Source organism: Cavia porcellus, unplaced genomic scaffold (genome assembly GCF_034190915.1).
Source record: "Cavia porcellus strain 051 isolate PalLab524CR breed Dunkin Hartley unplaced genomic scaffold, mCavPor4.1 scaffold_22, whole genome shotgun sequence".
NCBI lineage: Eukaryota > Metazoa > Chordata > Mammalia > Rodentia > Caviidae > Cavia > Cavia porcellus.
The window spans coordinates 60,738,624-60,765,461 of NW_026947505.1; the positions used below are offsets into that span (position 1 = coordinate 60,738,624).

Sequence of the window (26,838 nt, forward strand, 5' to 3'; positions counted from 1 at the left end):
ACATACAACCAACAGGATTTAGTTTAGACATTCAATGTAATTTAATATTTTACAATCAATGTAATGCAACGTATTAAAAGTAATGACAAAAAACTATCTCTTGATAACAAAATAATCAAAGATAACATTTGATAATAATCAAAGATAACATTTGATAATCAAAGATAATATTTGATAATCAAAATAATAGATAAGATAATCAAGATAATAGATAACATTTGATAATCAAAATAATCAAAGATAACATTTGATAATAAACTAGGAAATAAACTTTCAAAATCTGATACACTACCAACTTTAAAAACTAAACTAATGCAGTAACTAGAAAAATGGTAAAGTTTTTACTATTTTTACCTGAAATAAAGAATTTGACAAAAAAGAGTTACTTCTATTCTACATTCTACTGAGGAGCATTTTAAGACAAAAAGATAATGAGAAAAAAAGATATAAGGATTATAAAAAATAAGAGGTATTAGTCATAGAAATAATAATTTCATATATAGAAAGTATGCAATATGTGAATTTAGTGAGGCTACTATGTAAATATAATGTGAGAAAATTAAAATATTGTTCATTATATTAGTACTAAAAATTAGAAAATGAAATTTTAGAAGGAATCAAGACAGAAGTATCAAATAACAACAATCTCTTTAACACCATCAAAATGATGCTGAGAACACAAACAACAAAACAATAGATGCAAAGTATTACTCAAAGAAATGGTCTGGGGTGTTGGCACATGCATGCAATGCCAGTACTTGAGGGTGGAGGCAGCAGGATCACTGCTAATTCAAGACCAGCCTCAACTGCACAGTGAGATTCTATCTCAAAAAACAAACACACAAAAATTGAGTAGACAGATAATCCATAAGTACTTGTTGGAAATCTCAGAGGCATAAAGCTATCAAATATTTTCCAAATTAACCTGCAGATTTTTTACAAGCATTTTTTTTTTTCCTACCGGGGATCAAACTCACAATCTTACACTTGCCAAGCAGGTACTGTGCCACTGAGCTATATCCCTGGCCTTATAGGACACTTATTCTTTTTATGTATTTATGTATGTGTGGATTTGTTTATTTATTTATTTTGGCACCAGGAATCAAAGTCAGGACCGTGTGCTTACCAGGCAGGTGTTTATGCCCTTGAGCTACATCCCCAGCCTACAAACATGCTTTAAATGGAAGGGACAAAGAAGATTATTTTAAAGAAAGAAAGAAGTTCAAAGAGTATAGATGACATGGAACAAGCAAAATGATGAATAAATAATTATAGAACTGTACAAAGTCTAATAATGGACATATTTTTGAATGGTAGGTTTATAACAGAAATGACAGATAATAGAGAAATGAACAGCCTTGTAGCTAAAGCCTTGTAATTTGCATACGATTATAATAACTCATGCTACACATAAGATTAATGCTAGGTGAGAAATAAAAATCAATACCTTAAAACTTCCAGGAAAAAAGAACATTTCAAGTTATTAGAGTAGGAAAAGATTTCTTAAATAGTACACAAAAAACAAAGCTTTTTAATCACAAAGGATTGATAAATTGGATTATAAATCAGGAAAGTATAAACAAAGATGATATAATTAATTTCCAAATTATCTTACCAATAAAAAGTTATAGAAATAACACTTTCATATCAGTAAAAAGAAAACAGTTAACAAGGAAGGAAAATAGGCAGAGGAAATGACTGAAACTTGAACAAAAAAAAGACTTCTCAGTAGACAATACATAAATGATAAGGGGCTCAACCTCATCAGTAATCAGGAAACACAAAATCCACAAAGAGATTCTATCTCATAATAAATTAAGTTTTCCCACATAAGGAAACTTGCACGTTAGACTGTTACTGAAAATTAAACACATTCTAAAATTTAGTCTAATGATTCAGTTCTTATCTATGATAATATTTCTTTAATATTCTAGAATTTATGTTCTCTTTATTAAAACTCCTGTTTAAAAAAAATTGTGCTGCCACATAGGTTCCCTCTAAATTTTCCTTATATATATTTTCTATATAAAATTAAAAATAAAATTTTAAAAATTTAGCTGATACAAAACATTAAAAATATACATATTAATGAGATACATAATATTCTAAGGTAATGTAGACAGATAGATGATAGATAGGTAGATAGATTTAAAACAGAGTACACATAAATTTAGGTCTTGTAATATTAACCATTTCTTTATTGTAAAACATTCAGAAACCTTTTCTTTTGGCTTTTTGAAATATTCAATACATTAATGCTTTCGATAGTACCCCTCTTTGAGTAGCACACTAGCATGCCTTTCTCCTGTGTAACTGTAACTGAGCCTCACTGATCAGCCTCTCATTATCGTGGCTTCCTCTATGTCCTCCCCTCCTTTGGTGGGTACTATTGTACCCTCAGCTTCTATGAGATGAACTGTTTTAGATTCCATGAGCGTAAGAGCATGTCAGGTTTGTTTTTCTGTGCCTGGTTTGTATCACTTAACATATTTATTTCCAGTTGCATTTCATATTTATATTGTTGCACATGACAGGATTTCACTCTTTTTTATGGCTGGAGGTTTTAATCATTCATCAATTGCTGGACACATAGGTTGTTTTCATATCTTGGCTCCTAAAAAAAGTGCTGGATTGAATATGAAGTGTGCATATCTTTTTAGTTTTATTACATTGTTTTTTATGTTTTTATTCTATAAAATGTGTCTAAATTTAATTTATGTCTCATTATTTTATGATTATAACATCTTAAACCTACCTGAGTATATTATTTACTTAATTTATTTGTTGTCCTATTCTTTGAATTTTCTCCTTTTCTTGTCACATCAGATTTTCTGTTAAATTGTTGTTATTTCTCTTTTACAGTTATTACTTCCTTCAAATTACAGTTAGTGCTCCAGGAAAGCAGACCCTTGAAGGATGTCACAGATTCTGAAGTATCCTGCATTCAACACAGCAGAAGGAGGAAAGAAAGTAAAATTGAACCAATAAAGAAACTGATCCATAGTACACGTTCAAAGACAGCCTCCACTGACCTGTGGAGGCTGCAACTAAGTGATAATTTAAAGTACTCTCAGATGGACTGAGTGGCCAGGTATATATACTCTTACTTCCATCAATTTTAGATACAGACACTGTTACAGTTTGTGTTTGGATGCCCTCCACTCCAAGCCTCATGCATTCATGGAGGCAGCTGAGTCCAGCGTTGGTGTCTGGTTTGCTGTCTAGTGCTGTTAACGAGAATGCCGCACCCACCCAGGGGCAGATAGCCAGCATATTATAGAAGAAAGGAAAGGAAGAGTGCTTTTGCCCTTTTTGGTCTTATCACTTTTGGCTTCCATGAACAGCGGCCACACAACCCTGCCTTGGGGCCAGCTGAGTATGGACTGGAACGACCCAAAACTGTAAGCTAAATCAATCTTTCCTTCCATCATTTGGGGCATCAGGTATTTTGTCTCAACAATGAGAGAAAAGTAACCAAGACAGACTTCTTTGGAAAGGTTTGTGAACTTGTGCAAGATATGTTGTGCAGGTGAAGAGCCTGGTAGCTGAATTCTGTCAATAGCCCTGCAGCAACTGGGGCCTCAGGTCCTTTCCTGGAGGAATATATAGGAATGTTTTTCTTCAGTGTCCTCCAAACCTCATTTGTCTAGTGATCTCAGTTCAATTCTTATATTGAAAAACTCAATTCATTAATTCTATAACAAGTGTCATCAGGTACAACATCAAGTATGGACTACTGCCTGTTTGTATAACAAAGTTTTGTTCATGCAAAACCATGCACATTCATCTACACAAAGCCAGAAATACTTATTGTCTGATTTATTCTGTTCCTGTTCCCAGAACAAGCTTCTTGAAACTTGTTCCCAGAACAAGATTATTGTACTAGAAATGGAGGACGTTTTCTCTGTGGTTATAAAATTGGAGTCACTCCCTTTTAGACATTTCCCCTGAATATGAATGTACAACAATAACAGCAACTAATTTTACTGAACATTTAATCACTAAAACTTTTGCCAGGATTCTAAATGTGGTATTATTCTCACCAACTCCACTGAACCCGAGGCATTCTGGCCCCAGAATCCAGGCCCTAAACTGCTAGATATTCTACCTGTGAAAGTACATTCCTTGAAGAATAGCTTCCATAGAAGAACAAATGAGTCTATCAGGCTTTGGTCCCTCCAAATGCATAAACTGGAATTAATTTCTTTAGTGAAGTGATTTGGTTTGTAAATCTGGCTTCCTTTTACTATGAATATGTGTGGAATAGAGTAACCGAAGTTCAGCTGGAAAACAGCAAACTCTGCTCTCTCTATATTTGGCTTTGTCTCTTCCAATTCCAGCCTCCTCTGAATGTGGCTCCTAGTTTCTGGGATCTCTTACAGCACCCTCCTAATTGCTTCCTCCACCTTATTTCAACATCTGTCACGCATTCCCAAAAGCCTTCTATTTCCAGAAAAGCCCTGTCTTCTCTGAAACCCCCTATGCTATTCTATCTTAATTGATCTGCTCCTTTTTAAGGTGTTATCTATCAAATCTCAGAGGTAAATGCTTGTAAATGGCACTAGAGTGCTTTATTTATTTTCAGCTAACTAATTTATTTTAATAATAATGCATTTAATGTATACAACATGCAGTTTTGATATACATATACATAGGATGACTACAGTCAAGCTAACTAATCTATCTCTTCAAATAGTTACCATTTTCTCTTTTAGTGTAAGCACCTGGAATCTATTCTCTTAGTAAATTTCCAGTACAAAATTCAGTATTATTAACTATAATCACCATGCTATACATTAGACCCCTAGGCTTATCTGTATAATAGCTCAAAAGAAAAGTTATTTTTCACATCGTTTTTGATTTTCAATTGATATGTCTTTAAATGCTTACATAGTAGAACTATTGTCTATCTAGTGAGTGCTAGATATCAGTAGCATGTAGAGCCTGTGACCAAAAGAAATCACTGGTATTGATTCTACTTATTTGAATAAATCTGACATGTATCAAACTTTCATGTTGTTTTAAAAATATATTGCATTAGAACATATTTTATGATGAATAGTGATAATTTTGCTGTCTTAACATTAGTGCTCAAGCAAAATATCTCAGTTACCTCACCGTTGTTCAAACCCAGCTTGACATTATCCTTAAATCTCTCAATATTATAATAGCCTCATTTAGGAATAATCATATAATCATAGATGACTATATAAGAATTATAGACACACCCAGATCTGAAATTTTAATGCTACACTTGCTATTAGGCAAGGTAATATATTTATATATTTATTCTTATAAAGTATCCCATTTTCAAGTGCTTTGTATTAAAATGCAGAGCTATCATTCAAGATGTGAGACACATCAATTTTTAAGTCACTAACAATTAATATTAACATGAAAATATTCCAATATGAAAACTTGGTGGGGATAGGACAGAGAAGAGCTATCTTATTATGTGGCAAAGAGAAACAAATTCTTTCAAACAAGTGAGAAAGTAAACCTCATATATGCAATCCTCAAATCAGCATGAGATCATCAGTTAACTTCAGACAGAGCAATATCAAAGCTGCAAAGAAAATGTGCAAATGATAATTTTTTTAACCTGAGCTAATTTTCCATGCTGTAATTATATACCAGGCATCAAAAGCATTATCTGCATATAAAGTCTTAGTAATTTTATATTGCTTTAGCAAATTGAACAGCTAAAATTATTTGCCATTTTTATACATTATATTGTAAGCTTAATTTTTCTGAATGTGTTTCAAAAACCACATAAAAATAGAATGCTGCTGCATTAATAAAATCAATAACAATAATCATAATAAATATTCCATGATAAGAAAGCTAAGATGATAGTCATCTTTATTTGTGACAAATAATGGTTGGATGTAAGGAGCACATTTACTAATGGAACCATACAATCATAAAATGTTTCATGCATAAATACCCAAAATAAAATTATCACTTTCCAGGAATGAAAACAGTTCAAAATTATAGTGTGCAAGCTCTAAATTGATTTTATAAATGGATTCCAGAAAATCATTTACCAAATGGTTATATTTAAGATGCCACTCAAGCTCCATGAGTACTTTAAAGGTGGAGTCATCTATACTCAAAATTCTATTAACAAAAAAAAGCAAAAGAGATTTTATAGAAAACTAGATTCTTGGCATAACAAAAGACACACATTTTTAAAAGCTAGTTTCCAGTTAAATTCACTTGAAATGCAGAAAAGGCAAATTCATATTTTAATTATTCATCAGGTTTAATTTCAATTAAATAACTCAGTCATCATAATCTAAAAATTCTTCATCTGTTTCATGATTGAAATTTTGATTGTCACCAGAATCATTTATTTTGCCCTGTATCCTCTCTGAGTGGCAATGCAGGGCATGGTTGACAGTACGGACCCTGAAATCAGACTGCTGATATATACAGCTTAGGTTTGTGATTTTAAGCAAGGTGCTGTACTCAACCTGCTGGGTCTCAATTGCCATACAGAAAAATGATAATTATCATCATTTTAAAGTATTTTTGAAAATCAGATAGGTTGGTACAGTAACAGACACTGAAAATAGTAAAAATTTTAGAAGTTAGTGTTGTAATTTTAAAGAATGATAAAAGTACTTACTAAAATTGGATAATTCACTTTTAGGAAAGCACTGTTGTTTGCATGTGCTGTAGAAAACTTCTCAGGCTACATTCTGGATGTTACTGTAATATATGCTCAGATATCTAATTCTCAGATGACCCACAAAGCTGCACAGCTGAAGGAATTACATGCATGTTCCTTGGTGAACACATGCTAGAGACACCAAACCTAGCAAATGCTGAAACTTAAAAATATCGTTTAATTCCTACTTAATGCAAAGGCATAGAGTAATGATAGGCCTAACACTGAGATGAAGAATAATTTAAGAACATACATTTTTACTCTGATCATATCAATAGTGTTAAACATTATAAAATGGCAAACTATTATTAGTCACCCCAAAAGACATGAAATAAGTTTATTATGGACTGAAGCTTTGTAAAGGTACAAATTTTAGCCAAAAAGATGCTTTAAAAATGTTGACACTGATTTCAAAGTATAGTGCACAAGGTTTTCTTTAGGAAATAAAATACAAAATAATCTGTATCTAACACCCTCTTTTGTATATAACACGAGTTAAATTAGTCCATTTTGTCTCTCTTTGTCTACCTTTCTATTTTGTACATACTGATCCTAGCCTGGAGCCCCCTTCACACTGGGGCCTACTCCTCTCTGGATGCCTTTTATTTGGAGTGCTGATTACTTTCACTCAGGCTTTCACTTGCAGAATCATTCCTTCCAAGAAGGTAAATCTAGATAAAGAGCTCACTAGTTGTGCCCTTAGGACTTTTAACTTCCCATTCCTTTATTTTCTTCTTAGTTCTCATTTTAAAGTCACAGATCATACATACCATGTTACAGCCGTATCAGAGCCATTCTTGAATTAGAACTCGGTAAAGCTATGTAAAAGGAACACAAAAAAGGAAGTAAAAATACGATTGCAAGAAGAAAAGGTGATCCATTAGCTCTTTATTCACTTCAATAATGGCAAACTTGCTGGAAAACTCACAAATAAGATACCCTATGATCCTTCTTTCAGCTGTTGCAGAAAGTTGAGAGAAATTATTTCTCTAGGTCCATGAGAGTAGTTCCTTACATCCTTTTGAAATTTAGCTTTTAGTCTCTTATTTTTCATGAAAAAGGTACGAAAAGAAATCTCCCATGTTGATGAAATTGATTGGCTACAGTATACTTAAGTTCCCAAATGAAAAGATACTTAAAATATTCTAATCCTTCTTAATTAATAGTGGAAAAACAATAAATAGTAAGTAAAATGGCAACAGTATTTTTCATCTTTTAAGAAACATGAAAAGTAATTTATCTTATTCTCTAAATAAGAGAAAATATGATACATGATTTCATGTAAGTCATTGAGGGTGTAGAACCAATCTCATGTATTTTGTAATCAATATCCTATTAACAATTATTAGATAAAATTAATTGATTAAAACTCAATGAGAGGCACAATAAGGGCTGGGTGGATCTGGGGCGCCTGCATCTGCCTCCCCTTGTGTCTGGAGGACTGTGGATTTCTCAGTAAGCAGGCGAGCATCGCCGGTTCCAGAGGTCCTGAGGCCTGTGGTAAGTGCCCAGGGCACTCTGCCCCAAGGCCAGACTGTTCAGGACCCTCCAGGCTTCCGGGTGCAGTGAAGTGGTTAAGTGGGTCTGAGGTGCCTAAATCCACCTCCCCATTCCAGCTGCACTCAGAGAACTGTGGAGTTTCCAAAAAGCAGGTGGGTGCACACTATCCCCGGAGCGCAGCCTATTTGGGACTCTCACGCCTTCTGGGTGCAGAGTAAGGGCTGGTCGGATCTGGGGCACCTGTGTCTGCCTCCCCATGTGTCTGGAGGACTGTGGATTTCTCAGCAAGCAGGCGAGCATCATCAGTTCCAGAGGCCCAAGGGCCTGCGGTAAGTGCCCAGTGCACTCTGCCCACGCCCAGATTGTTCGGGACCCTCAATCCTTCTGGGTGCAGTGAAGTGGCTAAGTGGGCCCCAGACACCAACATCTGCCTCCTCATTCCAGCTGCACTGGGAGAACTGTGGAGTTTCGAGCAAGTAGGCGGGCGCAGAGTCTCCCTGGAGCCCAGCTTATCTGGAATTACGGAGTTCTAAACAGGCAGAAGATGGCTACTGGTTCCAGAGGCATAGGGCCTGGGGGAACTGGGTGCCAGAGACCCAGGAGCTGTGAACATAGAAGTGGATTTCCAACAGATGCTGAGAAAGCTTTTGAATTACACTTGAAACACAGAAATATAGGAAAATGACAAAACGAAAGACCAAATTACAAGCTCAAACCCCCAGCCCATCTCAAGAAACACCAGGAGCGATATATAGAGAATAAAATATACGCCATATACCTCAGATATTGGACATAATAGCTACTGAAATAAACAAGCAACTCCAGGAAGCTTTAAAGGAATTCAAACTCGAAATAATCTCCCAGGTAAAAGAAGAAATGATAAAAGAAATGAAAGAGGTTCTGAATATATCTAAAGAAAACAGAGTTTAAAAATTGGAGGAACTAAATGAAAAGATAGAATCCCTAGATGAACAATATAAGAAACAAACAGAATACATAAAGCAGATGCACAGAGACATACAGGAAATCAAAAACTCCACTGAAAGCTATAAAAACCACCTCAATGAAAGTGAAGATAGAATTTCAGACCTCGAAGACAAGATTGCATCTAGTGAACAGGAGAGGAAGTATCTTAAAATTCACAACAAATCAGGAAATAACAATTCAAAAACTGCAAGATGACACAAAGAAAAACATAAGATTGATAGGGATTAATGAAAAAGAAGGGGACAACATAAAGGATGTCAAGAGGATATTTAGAGAAGTAATAGCTGAAAATTTCCCAAGCGTGAGATCAGAAACCAACATCAGGTTCAGTGAATCCCATAGAACTCCAAATAATCATAACCAAAATAAAACTATACCCAGACATATAATAATCACCATCCCAGAAATCTAACACAATAGATTATTAAAAGCTGTCAGAGAGAAAATACAGATTACTTATAAAGGAAAAGCTATCTGAATCACAGCAGACTTCTCAGCACAAACAATAAAGTCAAGAAGAGCATGGAGTGAAGTATTCCAGATCCTAAAGCAAAATGATTTCCAACTTAGACTGATGTACCCTGCAAAACTATCATTCAAAATCAATGGTGAAATACGATACTTCCATGAGAAAGAACAGCTGAAGAACTTCCTGAACACCAAGCCAACTCTGCAAAAAATATTGAGAGACAGTTTAGATACACAAAGGAAAAAACCACTAAGCAAAGCAGATAATTAAACAGAACAGAGAGATAAAGATGCAACAACAGAGAGATAACATGTCAACAATAAACCAGAATATAACAATTATAACCATTAAATGATCTCAATGGACCAATCAAAAGAAACCAACTAGCAGAATGGATCAAGAAACAAAATCCAATCATATGCTGTTTACAGGAAACCCATCTAACCCAGAAGGATACTCATAGACTGAAAGTCAAAGGATGGAAAACAATACTTCACAAAACAGGAATCAAAAAAAAAAAAAAAGCAGGAGTAGCCATTCTGTTTGCAGACAACATGAACTTTAAAACAACAATGATCATAAAGGACAAAGAAGGTCACTACATACTTGTTAGGGGAAAACTCCAAGAGGAAGAGATAACTATCTTAAATATATATGTACCAAACTCCAGAGCACCCAGTTATATAGAACAAGTATTAACAGAAAGGAAAACTCAAATTATCAGTAACACAATTGTAACAGGAGATCTTGACATGCCATTGACACCAATGGACAGATCAACCAGACAGAAAATGAGCAAAGAAATAACAGAACTGTATCACACCTGTAAACAAATGAACTTGACAGACATATACAGAATGTTCCAGCCAACAACATCAGACTACACATTCTTCTCAGCAGTACATGGGTCATTCTCAAAACAGACCATATATTAGCTCACAGAACATATTTAAACAAATGCAAAAGAGTTGAAATCACCCCTTGCATGTTATCAGATCACAGCGCTTTGAAATTAGAAATTAATGATAAAAGATACTGAAAAAATCCCACAAACACATGGAAACTGAACAACACACTATTGAGTAATCAGTGGATCACAGGGGAAATTAAAGAAGAAATTAAACAATACCTACAAGAAAATGAAAATGCAGATATAACTTACCGGAATCTGTGGGGTGCAATGAAAGCCATCCTCAGAGGAAAATTTATTGCACTGAGTTCCCACATCAGGAAAACAAAACAAATACAAATAAATAACCTGACGCTACGCCTCAAACAGCTAGAAAAAGAAGAGCAAGTCAAGCCCAAAGTCAAAACAAGGGAGGAAATTATAAAAATTAGAGCAGAAATCAAGGCAATAGAGACTAAGAAAACGATCCAAAGAATCAACGAATCAAGGAGTTGGTTTTTTGAAAGAAAATAAAGTCTGTAAGCCCCTAGCCAACCTTATTTTAAAAAAGGGAAGGAAAAGCTCAAATTCATGCAAGAAGAAATGAAAAAGGTGAAATCACTACAGACTACAGAAATATAGAAGATCATCAACACCTATTTCGAAAACCTCTACTCTCAAAGGTTTGATAACACAGAAGAAATAGAAAGATTCCTAGAAACATATGAAGTACCAAAGCTAGACCAAGAGGATGTAAAACTGCTGAATAACCCAATCTCTATTAATGAAATTGAAAATATAATTAAGTCTTTACCTACAAAGAAGAGCCCAGGCCCAGATGGATTCACTGCAAAATTCTACAAGAAATACAAAGAAGAGTTCCTAAAACTATTCAATGAAATTGAAAGGGAAGCAATCCTTCCTAAGTCATTCCTGGAAGCAAATATTACTCTAGTACCAAAACCTGAAAGACCCAATTAAAAAAGAGAACTGTAGACCAATCTCCCTAATGCACAGATGCAAAAATCCTCAATAAAATATTGGCAAATAGGGTGAAGCAAATCATCAAGAAGAGTATACACCATGACCAAGTGGGATTCATCCCAGGAATGCAGGGATGGTTCAACATATGTAAATCAATAAGTGTAATCCACCATATCAAGAAAGCCAAAAGTAAGAATCACATGATCATTTCTATAGATGAAGAAAAAGCCTTCAATAAGGTTCAATGTTCATTCATGATAAGAACTTTACAGAAAATTGGAATAGATAGTCTTTACCTCAATATAATAAAGGACATTTATGACAAACCAACAGCCAGCATCATACTAAATGGCCAAAAATTGAAAGCCTTTACTTTAAAATCAGGCACAAGACACGGATGTCCTTTATCACCACTCCTATTTAATATAGTACTGGAAGTACTAGCCAGAGCTATTAGACAAGAGAGAGAAATAAAAAGGGTAAAGATAGGAAAAGAAGAATTTAAATTATCATTGTTTGCAGATGACATGATGCTCTATAGACAAGAACCCCTAAACTCCATTGAAAGACTCTTAGATATAATAAATAAATTCAGTAATGTACTGGATATAAAATCAATACTCAGAAATCAATAGCATTCCTATACACTAACAACGAAATCACAGAGAGGGATATAAGAGAAACCACACTCTTCACACTAGTAAGCAAAAAAATGAAATATTTAGTAATTACTCTTATGAAAGAAGTGAAAGACCTGTACAAGGAAAATTATAATACACTGAAAAAAGAAATTGAAGATGATCTCAGAAAATGGAAGGACATCCCTTGCTCATCGATAGGAAGAAAAACTGTGAAAATGGCCATTCTCCCAAAACTGTTATACAGATTCAATGCAATCCCAATAAAAATACCATCAACGTATCTTATAAATCTAGAGAAATCACTCCTGAAATTCATCTGGAACCAGAAAAATTCTAGAATAGCAAAGGCAGTATTAAGCAGCAAATGCAAGGCAGGAGGCATCACAATCCCTGACTTGAAATTATACTACAAAGCAACAGTAGTAAAATGAACATGTTATTGGAATCAAAACAGAGCTGAAGATCAATGGAATAGATTAGAAGATACAACCACAACTACAAACACACTCAACCACCTTATCTTTGATAAAGGGGCCAAACATGTTCACTGGAAGAACGACAGTCTCTTTAATAAATGGTGCTGGAAAAACTGGCTCTCCATTGCCGAATAACTAAAGCTAGACCCATGCCTATCACCATGTACTAAATTAAAATCTAAATGGATCAAAGTTCTGATCATTAAAACAGAAACACTAAATCTATTGGAAGACAAATTGGGTAGAAACCTTGAAGACATAGGGGTAGGTAGAGAATTCATGAACAGGACTCAAACCGCACAGGAAATATTTCCCAGAATCAATAACTGGTACCACCTCTTATTAAAAAGTTTCTGCATGTCAAAAGAAATCTCCAGCATAGTGAAAAGAAAACCCACAAACTGGGAAAAGATCTTAGTGAACACCTTCTGAGTCAAGAGACTTTTGTCTAAAACATATAAAGAATTAAAAAAAAAACTCAGACCCCCAAAATTCAAAGATCCAATCCCAAAATGGTCATCTGAGATGAATACGCACTTCTCAGATGAAGAAATACAAATGGCAAATAAATACATGAAAAAATGTTCATCATCATTGGTCATTAGCGAAATGCAAATTAAAACCACACTGAGATTCCATCTCTCCCCTGAAAGAATGTCCAGGATCAAGAAAACCAACAACAACAAATGCTGGAGAGGCTGTGGGGAAAAAGGAACTCTCCTGCACTGCTGGTGGGAGTGTAGACTGGTACAGCCTTTGTGGAGATCTGTCTGGAGATTTCTCAAAAAGTTGGGACTAGAAATCCCATTTATTCCAGCTATTCCACTTCTAGGCATATTCCCAGAAGAACTGAAAGCATCATACCACAGTGATATATGTGCACCTATGTTTATAGCAGCACAATTTGTAATCGCCAGATCTTGGAAACAATCTAAGTGTCCATCAACTGAGGAATGGTTAAAAAAGTTGTGGTATTTCTATACAATGGAGTATTATTCAGCTATAAAGAAGGATCACATTGAAATATTTATCAATAAATGGGCGCAGTTTGAGACCATACTCATAAGTGAAATAAATCAATCTCGCATATGTGAATACCAAATAATTTCCCTAATGTAAGTAATGATTCAAATATATAAAAGTATGTGGTAATCATGATTACCCATTATGTGGCCTTGAAGCCTTATAAATTTTTCACTTATTAATTGGAATGGCTTTATTCTGGGCTGCTTGATATTATTGCCTGTGATGAAATGAACAGCAATTTTTAAGAAAATAAGTCATCATAATAGCTAGTGCTGATTTACTATCATCTTATTTTGAAGCCCCACCAAACTGTGGCTCTTCTGTCTCCAATGGTTTTATCATGATGTATCTTGCTGGATTTTATTATATGTGATAGTATAAACAAAAATTGTTATAGGCAAAGAGATAATATAGAAACCATTGTTCGTTTCCTGTTAGCTGGTTCTAAATACCCTACAATGCTTTCATCCACTTGAATGGTTTTACACTGACTTGATATGCTTGAAGCTATAGTATATGAAGTTATATTCAAATATTTCAAGGAAAAAGACAGACACTATGGTAACTACTATTAAGTCACGTTATTTGGTGGTGAAGCACTAGGTTGCTGAAACTGTCATGCTTTGACCTGTATTGTGTTGTTATGTCTTCTTTTATCTGAATCTCTCCCTTATTCACTAAAAAAATTATTTAGTTAAAAAAAAAAACTCAATGAGAGTTTCTCTGATAAGGGAGGATGTGAATACTCATACAAGGATATAGATTAAAATTTTCATTTGGGAAAAGTCAAGTAAATAAATTGAAAGTTTCTTACAAAAGTATATTTCATAGCAGAAGCAAATGAAGTAATCTTATAATGTTAACAACAACACTATAAATTCAAAATTTACATTCTGTGTGGAAAATGTGCACACTTCTTTCAGTCCTGAGGAAATGTCCAGGGTGAAGTGAAAATCCCTAAATGAACACAGAAGAATCTAATGTTTCTTTAAGGGACTTTTAAGAAACATTCATTTCATCCCCTAAATTTATTCTGTCTTCAAATTTGTACTTTATCCAAAAAACAATGTCTCATCCAGTTCATATTAGTCTTTTCAGTTATTTACAATTAAAGTCATTTTAATAGTACCTACAAAGCTCGCCTCCCTGGAAGGCAGTTGTGGTGTGAAAAGCTGCGGCCACCCCAGGGCAAGAACCACCAGTGTCTCCTGAGATCCCCACCATGCTGGAACTTAGAGTGGTGGGAAACCAAGCAACCACCTCCCTGGTAAGCAGCTGTGGCTCAGCAAGCCATGGCCACCCAGGGGGAGAACCACCAACAACTCCTGAGATCCACGCCATGTGGGAATTTGGGGTGCTGGGAAACCAAGCAACCAGCTCTCCTCCCTGCTAATCAGTGCTGAGCCTACCAGTTTATGGGCTGAGAATCAAGTGTCCCTCTCTCCCCCACCCCCATTAGCAAATGGGAGCCAGAGATCTGAGCATCTCTTGGGAGGTTGACCATATGAAATATAGTAAATAAAGGGAGTTTTCTTCTACTATCTCTTTGAAGGCAAATATTTTTACCACTGTTTTGCTTTATTCTGATTAATGGTATTGCTCTATGCAATACTCTGTTTTGATAAGTTCTATAATATTATGTATTTCATTTTATTTTTGCTATACCTGATTGAAAGAACAACTATTGTGAAGATAATGAGATATACTGTGGTACATATTATCCCTGTAACCTGCTGTGAAGTTCTGTACCAATTTCACTACAGTGTCTAAATTGGCTTTGTTCTGTCTTGTTCTGCTGTATTTTACTACCTTCAAAATAATTAAAAATAGTACCTACAACTAATTTTCAATGTTTCCAGTAGACTGACTGAATAACTTTGATTTTATACTTTTACTGACTGTAATTCTCAAGTAAAAAATACTCCTAATTAAAAATTACTCTGAAATGTGTTAAATTACACAACTATCACAGATTCTTAAATTTCTAGTTCAAATAATAAAGTTTTTAAAGATTTTTTATTTATTTCAAGTAAGATGTTAATCAATAGATGTGAGATTATTCAAATATATTACAATTAATATATTAGAATGCACCATGATATTGTGTCCCACAAAAAATATTTCCAAGATAAATATTTATTTTTAATTTTTAAGGAAAAATATAAATTCTAGGGTATTTTAAAGTGATTTTCAAAGTTCAGAAATAAAATATAAACCTCTCACAAGCATTAAAGAATTTTCCCATTGCAGAAATACATTTTTAAGGTCCTTGCATATCTCAATTAGAATAAAAAATTGAAATGTAATTTATTTTATTGTTAGTAAAATATAAAAAGTAATTCCCTTAAGACTCAAAACTCTTTTAATATCTTTTCCTTTTGACCCGGCTTGCGGGTAAGTCCATGGAGACCCTAGAGGGGAAGTGGGGATGAAAAGGAACAAGAGACACAAAGGGTGGAGACAAGATGAAGAATTCCAATCAAGGAGTAACAAATATATAGGATATTGAGGAGGAGGGATTTGGGTTCTGAGACATCAGCAGGTAACTTAGCAACAGTGGCAGGGCCGTGGGTTATAGGTCAATTCAAATTTCCCAGGCACGGGCTCATAAGGCAGGCTGATTAACATAATTCCTGAATAGATCAAACAAGCTAGGTAGGCAAGTTGCTGCTTAACTACAAAACTTAACTCCTAGAGGGAGTTAAGGTGGTGTGGCCTGCATATGTTAAAGTGATACGGCCCGCAGATGTAAGGTGGCAGCCAATTACAGGGCTTCCCACACTTTGTAAACCTATTATCCTTTGATTTGTAATCATAAAAGTCCTGGAATGTCCCAGGCAGAAGAGGATCAAGTACATAACTCAGAGAAACAGAAGCAATTAAAGCAGAAAAGCATTCTGTATAGTAGTTTCAAAAAGTACAGAACAAAAGACATTGTCATTCTTTGAGAAGCAAAAGAAAAACCTATAACCAGAGAGAAGTGAAAGGTTATACCTCCAGGAACACTGACTAGGTTTAATCAGAATTTTTCTATATAATACAAAAGCAAAACATAATCTGAAGTTCCCTGGTGAGAATAGTGACTAATATTAAAGAAAGAAAACAGACAAATAGAAAATGCTGCATTGCCTTTGACATCACATTTCTACCTCACACTGCCCATTTATCTGAAAGCTCCCTATCATTAGGAGGTTGTTAATGCCCCTCTAGGATGGTTATAGTTTACATTGTTCCTTGTGCTCATGGTGAGACCCCCTTAAAAAGACTCCCCAAGGATTCCAAAATTATGGCCTTGCTTTTATAGATAATTTTATAGATAATTTATAGATAATTTTACATGTACAGATTAATGAAATATATCAAAATATTAGCAACCAAGACTGGAGTATACATAGTGTTTCTTGCCATTCAATTTGGTGAATTAACAATCCTGCACATTGATTATTTAAAACAATAATAAAATATAGATATATGTTAAATTTCCTCAGCCAGTATTCCCAATCCTTTCTATTTTATTCTTTACCTAGAGTATTTTGTTATGTGTATATTTTGTATTTTATATTACATAAATATAAACATATCTGTGATAATGTTTCATAGTCTTATCACACTATGATTTTTCCACATCTTGGTTTTTCACCACTTTGTTCTTATCTATGTTTATAAACTCCACATGAAAATTTGGGTCAGTAATCTTTACCACTATCAACTATGTTTAATTCATGGTTAATAGTTAATATACCAGCCATTTTTGTTTAGTTGTGTATGAACATAATCAAGTAATTAGTTATACAGCCAAGAACTTGCTGCAAAGCCTTCTTAATACTCACATATTTAATATATTTAGTTATTTTGTATAATGCAATTTCACTTCACAACTTTATCTAATACTAAAATAAATGTCCTAATATCTGTACAAAATTTTCAGTTAGATTCTTAAAAAATTAAATTGTAGCATACAATTATGAAAATTATAAAATAGTCGATGTATGTTATCAAATTGCCTTTTCAAAATGTCACATTGCATGTTGTTCTTTCACTTGCAAATTATGGAAGTACTATTCTACATCTTTATTTCTATTAAGAAAAATAATTTTTAAATGTTTTCATGAGTACAAATTCCTATGGTTTTAGATTTGAATCAATACTATGAAAGCATCTCTATTCTTTTATTTACTATAAATTGTTCTCTTAAAGTGTTCATTACACTTATTTTTCTAATATAATGATAATTCTCAGTAATTAAATATATTTTTTATTTATGATGGCTCAAATTTTTCCCTTTTTATTTGGCTGTTAATTTTTCTGTTTTACGATTGGATATACAGCTTTTAATTCAAATGTGTTTAAATTTCTAATTGTTTATTTCTTCAGTGTCCCTTCACAGAAATCATTCACTACTTGCTTGGTACATGCTTCCTATCTCAGTTACTAAGGAAGCTGAAGCAGGAGGGTCACTGGCACCCACAATTCAAGGTCATCCTGGCGAATTCAGTGAGACTATCACAACAGTAAAAACACTACGGAACAAAAAACAGACGCTTAGTGTCTGTCATATGCACAAGGAGGAAATTGTTCTAAATACAGAAAATGTTGCATTGGAAAGTCAACCAAAAGCTTTGCATTTTAAGAGTTATCATTTTAGTTGATTTTCACTGATACTCTGATCAGCATATCATGATTATGACAATGGTAATGCATAAATAGTTCTCTATTTTTTCAGCTACTTTCTGATTTTATTTTATTTCTCTTTACTTGCATTGTTGTGGTTCCTTGTTTGTCTGGATCTATTCAAAACGTGTTCACTTTTAAACCAGGCATGGTAGCACATGCCTATAACCCAGTACTTGGGATCCTTGTGAGTCTGAAACCAGCCTGAGCCACAATGTGAGCTCAAGACCAGCCTGAACTGCATGGCAAGACCATGTACAAAAAAAAAAAAAAAAAAAAAAAAATCTGTACAATTTTGACTGTGGGGAAGAGCAGGAAGTCATCAGATGCCACAGCTGGTGGGATAGGTAGATGAAGGCACAGCAGGATGCTTTTGTGAGCCCGCCTTTTTGTTTGATGGTGCTGTGCAGCAGCATTCACCGAATTTTTATCACACCTCACAAATCCACTCACAAAAGACTTCCCAGAACTGTTTCAGCAAATTGCAAGAATCATGGAATAAGTGAGTTGAACGTGAAAGGGATTATTTTGAGGAAAACTAAGGCATGTACCTTTTACTGTAATATTTTAAAATTTAAATATTAATCATATTTTTTATCTCTCTTACATTTTGTAAACTTTTGCATGCTACCTAGCATTTCACTTACAGTTTTCTTCAGATAAAACATGCACTGCGTGGTCTACATATACTTGCCACTTAACCAACTCTTCTTCTTTAGGTATTACATGCTAGACCTTACCTGATCACAAGTTTCAAATGACTTCAGAAATATGCCCAGTGTGTTCTAGAATTTTTGATGCTCTTGATATAGCTTTGCCTTTTTTACCTCAATGGGCACATCCCTTTCAAAATTAAAATAAATGCTCTGATTTGGATAACCTAATTCCTGTTGATTTATTTAGTGCTACCTAAATGTTCTGTGTTTATTCTGGCCCTCTCTAATATTTTATGGCTTTCATTAAGTTCTTAGTTACCCAGTACAGCCTAAGCATTGCTAGACATAATATTTGCTTTGTATTCACTTTTTTTTCTCTTCTTGAAGACTGCTTCCTTCTACCCCATAACAATGCTATCTAATGATAAAAATGTTTACCAGACAAATCAATGTTCAAATTATAACATGTGGTAATATTACAACCTAACACATATTTTGGAAATAATCACTAATTTCATAGCTTCTAGCCACTCAAAAACGCATTCTAATATAAGTGTTATTTTTCTGATAGCATTGAAGAAGCTATTATCATAATGAATAAGACTGAAAGGTATTTTTCTCATTATTAAATATATGATTTTGCTCTAAAATTTGCTTTCTACATTCTGTCTAACATTTTCTTTTATTTCTGAAAGCTAAAATGTAATTTCAAGTTCAATAAAATGCTCTCCTATAAACCCCATTTTTTGTCAAATCTGGTAAAAAAAATTACCTGCTTCCATTTAAATTACCTAAGAACTCAAAGTCATTGGATCTAGCACATGATGGGTTTTGTCCACCTAATTTAAAAATTTTTCTCCGATCAAGATTATTTATGGCAGTATTTGTATAGTGTATTACTATTTATATGGCTTGCTTGTAGTTTGGGTTCATGTCCCAGCTTTTTCAAAGCTTCCAAATTGTTTTCTATCAGGAAGAATAACTGTTCATGCTTCAACGTCTAAGTTAGGAAAGAAGGATATGATTGTGATTGCATGGCAGTATCAAAATAGTAACAAAGTGATTATATGTTTCAGTATAGTGGGGTGTAATGTAGGGTGTAACATATTGGTAGCAATTATTATATAATGATTGTATCTAAAATGATGAAACTTGATTACAAATCTCTACTTTCAATGCTAATTTGATTTTTGATTATATTTCATCAGTTCTTTGGAAATAGGAAATGTCTTCAAAAAATTATTTCTCTCAATAAGATTAAAGTGTTTTAAATATCTTTTGCTTCTGGTTGCAACTGATATATAAAATTTGGCAAATCTGGCTAAAACTATGGGCAACAAACACTAATTTAAGAAAGATAAATATTTCTTAAGTTCATTCAAGTGATAGAAAACCTCCAATACTGTCTAGAGTTCAAAATATACTTTGAGAATTTGATTTTACCTCTCTTCTGCCACATCATTGTTTTAATGCAATGCTAGTTTAAAGCACTCAAATATTTCTGAAAAATTAGTAGCCCTTACATTCTGAAGATGATTAAATACATTTCCTTATTTTGATATATAGTTAATATACAGTATCCATCTTCCTCCAGTCATTGAAAGGTAATTTATTTAGTGTGAAGAAGTCATAGATTTGGTAAGGATGAGTGGTTCAAATATAGGAAGTTACATTTTACTAGCAAGTATATTAGTTAAATCTAAAACTGGTGATTAGAAAATGAAGTACTCTGTAGGAAATGCGTCCAGATAATATCTGGGATAATCAGAGAAGCAAGACTGTTCAATGATCAACAAAATCACACATAATCTTTAATTACATTGCTGCTTACTTCTTGATCTGGGAAGTGTATCATCATGTTTTTGCCTACTTTTAATTATAACCTTATATAAAATTATATTGTAGATGATAGCCACTGTTGATTTCCTGTTGTTTTGTTTTTAAATGCTGTGTTGCTTGCATTGCTTTGTTCTGACCTGCTTTGTTTTGTTTTGTTCTCTTTAAAATAAAAAAATACATCTTAGTCATTTCTTACCCATTTTATTTTGCTATACTCCCTTTTACATGGGAATTTATCAACCACATTCTTCTTCAATTAAAACTACTTTTTCAAAATTATGTTCAGCTGTTGTAGAAGTAATATTTTTATCATGGAATGTGTGAAAACAAAAATAGAACAAAACAAATCATTCATATTGAACCTCTGTTACTATGTTGTCATATTTTTGAGTCAATTGTTAAATATATTTTAAGGAACTGTGATCATCTTTCATTTTGCCTTCTCAACTAAGATTAAACAGTAAGCATTTCTGTATTATCATAGTCCTTCTAAACACATTGACTGTAATAATTAAATGATACCCATTCTGTGAATGTATTATAACTATAACACAGGAAGCTCAATTTGAAAAGTTTAGAGTATTCTATTTTTACCCATTATCATCATTAACCACATTTTAAAGTTATTTTCCTATCTCTCTTACAAGGATATATCTAACTACAGGATAAATGCTTACATTTTTTAAAGAATTTATTACTGTAAGAGTGGCAGGGGATTTAGCTTAACTGCATAAACACCTAGCTGGCTAAGTGCTAGGTCGCAAGTTCGATCCCTGGTACCGAAAGAAAGAAAGAAAGAAAGAAAGAAAGAAAGAAAGAAAGAAAGAAAGAAAGAAAGAAAGAAAGAAAGAAAGAAAGAAAGAAAGAAAGAAAGAAAAGAATTTATCAGTGTAAGACAGAATACAGCAAACCCTCTCAAAATGTTCCCCTTTACCCCACCATCTTGCCACACTGCAATGGTTCTAGAAGTCTTATTTTGTGTTTCTTTAGCAGGTGTAATAAAAAATACAATGAATATGGTGACAAATATCATCCAAGGGAAAATAAAACTTGTAAAAACATTCTGATGTGTCTTCATCTCCCTTATTCATCAAATCTTCTGAAACTTCTGGCTTTTCCCCAAAGTCACAACAACTATGAAAGGTAAATGTTTTGAGTGGATTCAGAGCAGTGAGGCAGCCTCAGTAGTACAAGCAGAGACACTCAGGAAACAGAACTTCCAAAACAACTTCAGAGAGTCGCAAGAGCAGTGGGATAAATTTGATCAAAATGCGGGAGAGTATTTACAAAGAGATTAACGGCACTGCCTTTTACTAAAATAAATTTATTCAGATTTGAATATTTACCATATTTTATCACACTGATATAACCACCTTCTTAATTTGCTCTTTACACTAAAATATCAAATTCATTTTATCATAGGAATCTTCTTCACATAATTAAGAAATATTTAAATATTTTTGCCTTACATTTTTCCCAAACGTCATCTAATTTCTTGTCAAATTAGCTGCGTTGGTCTTTTAATTATGCCCAGTTTTAGACTTGCAGCTTCTGCTTAAGATGCTGAAATTTGGAAAGATCACTACTCTCATAAAATCAGAGAAGACAATATAAATATTATAATCTATTTATATTATAAATAATATAAACATTATAATCAACCTCACTAAAATCTAAGGAAAGCTCTATCCATGAGGAATAGCACCCTGGTTAATCTAGGAAGACAATAGAAGGAGAAAATTCCTGACAAGCTACGCTATTTAGTAACATGTGGACCAGGATACAAATACCCAGAAAGCTTTATAGCTGAGGAAGGTGACATTTTCATGTTCTATTAATTGGGTCTCAAAATGTAAACACAGACTGAGTCAGAGCAAGAAACTAGAGATACCTCTCCTTATGCTGCAGAAAGGCCAGGAAGGTTTGACTTTTTATTTTATCTAATCTGTTATATTTTTATATTAAAACACTTGATTCTGCATTACATTAAGATGATTTATAACTAAACTTTTTCTTATCACTATCCTATTTTATGTTTTCTTGATATAAAAAAACTGAAGTGCTATTTTCTCTATAATTGGAAACAGTCACTGTCAAAATGTCTTTTATAGCATTTCATTTGTAAAACAATAAGGGAATTTGTACTTGAATATTTTTCTACTGTGACAACGCCTTTAAATTCTCTCAGTGCTCTGGTATCTTTCTCTCAGTACTCTATCTTCATTAGATAAAGTTTTTGATATAAATATTCTTTTTCACATCATGTCTTTTGCTTTCTGTCTTCTGCGTTGTTGTATACATGTTTCTAGAGTCCATTATTTTTAAATTTGTACCTAGAAATACGTTTATCTTTCCTTCTAAAAGGAATCTTTTTTCCTATGTAACTTACATTTTATTAAATCTTAGAGGTAGTATTTCAGAGTTGAAGGAATAATAAGCCATGAATTAAAATACCTAGATTCATATTCTTTCTCACTTGCTAGCCTTCCAAAGCAAATAATATATCATCTCAGAGCCCCATTTCTTTGTCTGGTAAATTACTTAGAACAAATAATATTTATGGTATTCCCAGGATGTGCTACAGTCCATACTAGACATTCTATAATCACTGACTTTCACCCTGGCACTAATTCTAAATGGAAGTAACTTTGGCATATTTCACAAATGAAAAGCCTGAGGCTCAGCATGGTGAAGTATCTCGTCCCAAATCACATCATTCACAGACAGGGCATGAGCTCCAAAGTCCCTTTAAACTCCAAAGACCTCTTGTGCTGCCTGTGGAACTATCTGTTTTGCCTATTTTGCATTCAAAAATACAATTGAAATAACGTAATGCAGGTAAACACATTTCATGACCCCTAAATAGCTGAATATGAACTTTTATATTTGTCAATTTATAAGACTTTTTATCATGCCTCTGATTCTTTTAAATTTTGAAGAGAATAAAACCAAAGTTGACAAAACAAAATACAGTCAGTCAAAACAAAATGATGGACATAGTACATGGCATAAAAACAAAATACAAGGTGATCAACAATGGTTACCATAATGCCTCTTGTGTTGAATTTCTGGGATCTTGATTATTATATGTCTGGGTGTATATATATTTTGGTTGAAGCTGACCGGGGTTCTGTATTCCTCATATATCTTAATATCATTTCCTTTTCCTGTACTTGGAAAGTTCTCTTTAATTATTTCTGTAAAAAGCCTTTGTATTTCATTTGTATTTACCCCTGCTTCTTCACTCACATTTTTTATTCTTAAGTTATAGATCCTCTTATCATCTTCTAGCCTTTGTATTGGTACTTCCTGGTTCCTTGTTATTTTTAAGAGATCTTTCATGATTGCAAGCTGCAAATCTGTGCTCAAGGTTTAATAGTCTATCTAGTTTCTTTGAAGTAGTTTTGCCAATTTTCAATGGAGTTTTTAATTTCCTGGTAATCTCTTTCAATGTTTCATGTGTTCTAATTTTTTTTTTATATATTCTTCATTCAAGTTTTCCCTCCTTTTTCTATGCTCCTCCATTCTTCCATCTGTGCTTTCTTTAGAGGTGCTTAGCAATTCTTTTATTATTATGTTTCTCATTTCTTCTTTTACCTGTACTAGTATTTCTGTTCTAAGTTCTTTTACAGCTTCATGGAGTTGTTTCTTTGTTTCAGCTGCTGTTGCTTTAAAAACTGCAGGTGTGCAACTCTTGATCTCTTCTGTATTTACATGTCCTGGATGAGTACTGCTTGGTTTCGAGGCCAGAGACTTTTGCTTCTTCTCTTGTCAGTTTCTGGTTTCTTCCAGAAAGTGGGTGACAGGGTCCCTGGCACTTCCTGCACTAGTTATAATTATTGTGAAGTGTGCTGGCAAGGGATTTCTGCTGTTTGCTCCTTTCCCCAATCTGCTGGAGTCTACTGGAGTGTAATCAGGGGCAGGGAAGGCTGGCCCCTCCTTTCAAGCTGGTTAATCACAGCGAGTCTTCACCAGGTTAGAGGGTGTCAGGTGGGTGGGGTTGGTTAGGGATAGCTTTTGGAAAACCTTGGCAGTAGCTTATTGGACTGCTCAGAGGGGTGGGACTCAGTCCACGCAATTTCTACTAGCCTGCTCCAAAGTAGCAGTGGCTGAATGAAGCTGGCTGTGGTTCTGTCTCCAGGCTTATCCCACCCAACTCCAAAATCGCACCCGGCCAATCTCCCACTCCCATAGGAGAACTGAGTCCCAACACTCACCGCCAGCCACTTCAGTTCTCTGGTCTACTGCTTCCCTCCACCACCGCATCTCCCTGCTAAGGCTTTCAGGCTTGCTAGACACCAGTTTCACTGTGCCCATGCATCTCTGGGTTCCAACAGCACTTCTGGCACGGTGGTTTCAGCTCTGGTGAAAGTGCCACCAGCTTTTTTCAGTTTAAGTTTTTGTGTCTCTCTCTGTCTCTCTCTCTTTTTTTATTCACTTAGTGGGCTTCATTTCTCACTTTAGTTTTTTCCTACGTTAAGGGGACCCACTTCTTTCCTTCTTGTCTTCTCCAGAATGCTATATTCCAGCATCTGGACTCTTTCTCTTACAGAAGCTATTTACTCTGCTGCTTACTGTTCTGCCATCTTCCCAGACTCCTACAAGAAATCTCAATCCAAAATATTTCCACATTAAGGTGTATACTCTACTAAATTTCTAAAAAGGAATGTTGTTTTTTACATTTTGTTTTCCCCTTATGTTCCCTCTTTTTACTATCATTTTAGATTCTTAACTTTCTTTTTCATATTTTCTTTCAAAATTTCCATTATTAAATGACCCTGAAGGATTAAAGCCAGGGGCATAGAAATACATAACTAGAAAGAACCATTTTTCAATATTTTTAACATGAAACTAATTTTCCAATATTTTTAACATGAGCCTGAAGTCCACAGAAAAAAGAGGAAGATGATTCTCCAAAAACCCACATAACGCCCAGGCCTGACAGCTAACCACATTGTAAAGAAAAAGGGAACATGTGCTATAGGATTCTGGGGGGACCCAGTACATTAGGTTATGGAAGCCACAACTAGAACCCACTCTAATGATTAAGCCATGCCTAGGATGTATATATCATAGAATATGCTAAACAACTAAAAGTGACCCTGTCTCAGTTATAACTAATGATAATCCAACTTACACTGTTTCTGGCACCCATCCATCCTTTGGGCTTTGAGAACTATGACAGTTTGTCAAAGGTCCATAGAGGGACAAAAAAGTATTCTCTTCAACCAAAAGAAAGAGAATTCCAGATTGGAATAAATTGTTCAGCCAGTTCAAAGAACTACCCTCTCTATTTGAAGGCCACATGTTAGATTCTGATGACTATCTTCTTCAGGGCCATGAACTCTTTAGGGTTCTGCTCCCACCATCAGAATCGGATCCTGGCTAATAAAGCTTTCACTTTTACCTCTGTGAATACTGCTTGGTTCTTTGTTCAGGACATCAAGAGCCTGGAACAGTCACAACCCTTAAAGGAATGTAACATCTTGTCTTCTCTCAAAATTATGTACCAACTAAACTACCTTGCTCATCTTTCTAAAATAACTTTCACATTAACAGAGCTCTTACAATCTTCAAGGAGTATTCATTTTTTTATTAAATGTTACAGAATAAATGTGATAGAAATATAAATGTAGAAGCTATTCCCTCTCAAATAAATGTTGCTCAACAGGATAAAAGTTGTCCTGTATACTATTTTTAGTGCTCTTTTTCTTTCTGTGATGCTAACTAAATGTAAGTTCTATGCTCACTCTTGCTCATTTTTCTCCAAGACTCTGTGACTTTTCTCTAGTTATCTATATCTAATTTTGATGTCTTAAAATAAAAGGATTAGGAAAAGAAGAGAATAATTTTCCCTAAACACCTTGAAGGAAAAGTAAATAGAAGCATGATGAAATAGTATATATGATTAAATACAATTCTATCATAAAATAGGAGTTAAGGTTAAAGTTATGACAGTGGGGTTTTTTTTTTGTTTGTTTGTTTGTTTGTATAAACAAGTTTGTTCCCGTAGTAGTTCTTAGTTAC

General features: G+C 34.1%; 1 long non-coding RNA gene across 2 annotated transcripts in view; it reads right to left on the reverse strand.

Moving 5' to 3' along the window:
- Positions 1-347: 347 nt before the first annotated feature.
- The window catches only part of LOC111756049 (uncharacterized), a 79,651-nt gene continuing 53,160 nt past the window's right edge, over positions 348-26,838 (reverse strand). For both annotated transcript variants that reach the window (XR_010042020.1, XR_010042019.1), the window contains exons 3-4: positions 7,444-7,491; positions 348-2,938 (exon numbers count right to left, since the gene is read on the reverse strand). This is a non-coding gene — a long non-coding RNA (uncharacterized LOC111756049). The remainder of the gene's footprint in view (positions 2,939-7,443; positions 7,492-26,838) is intronic.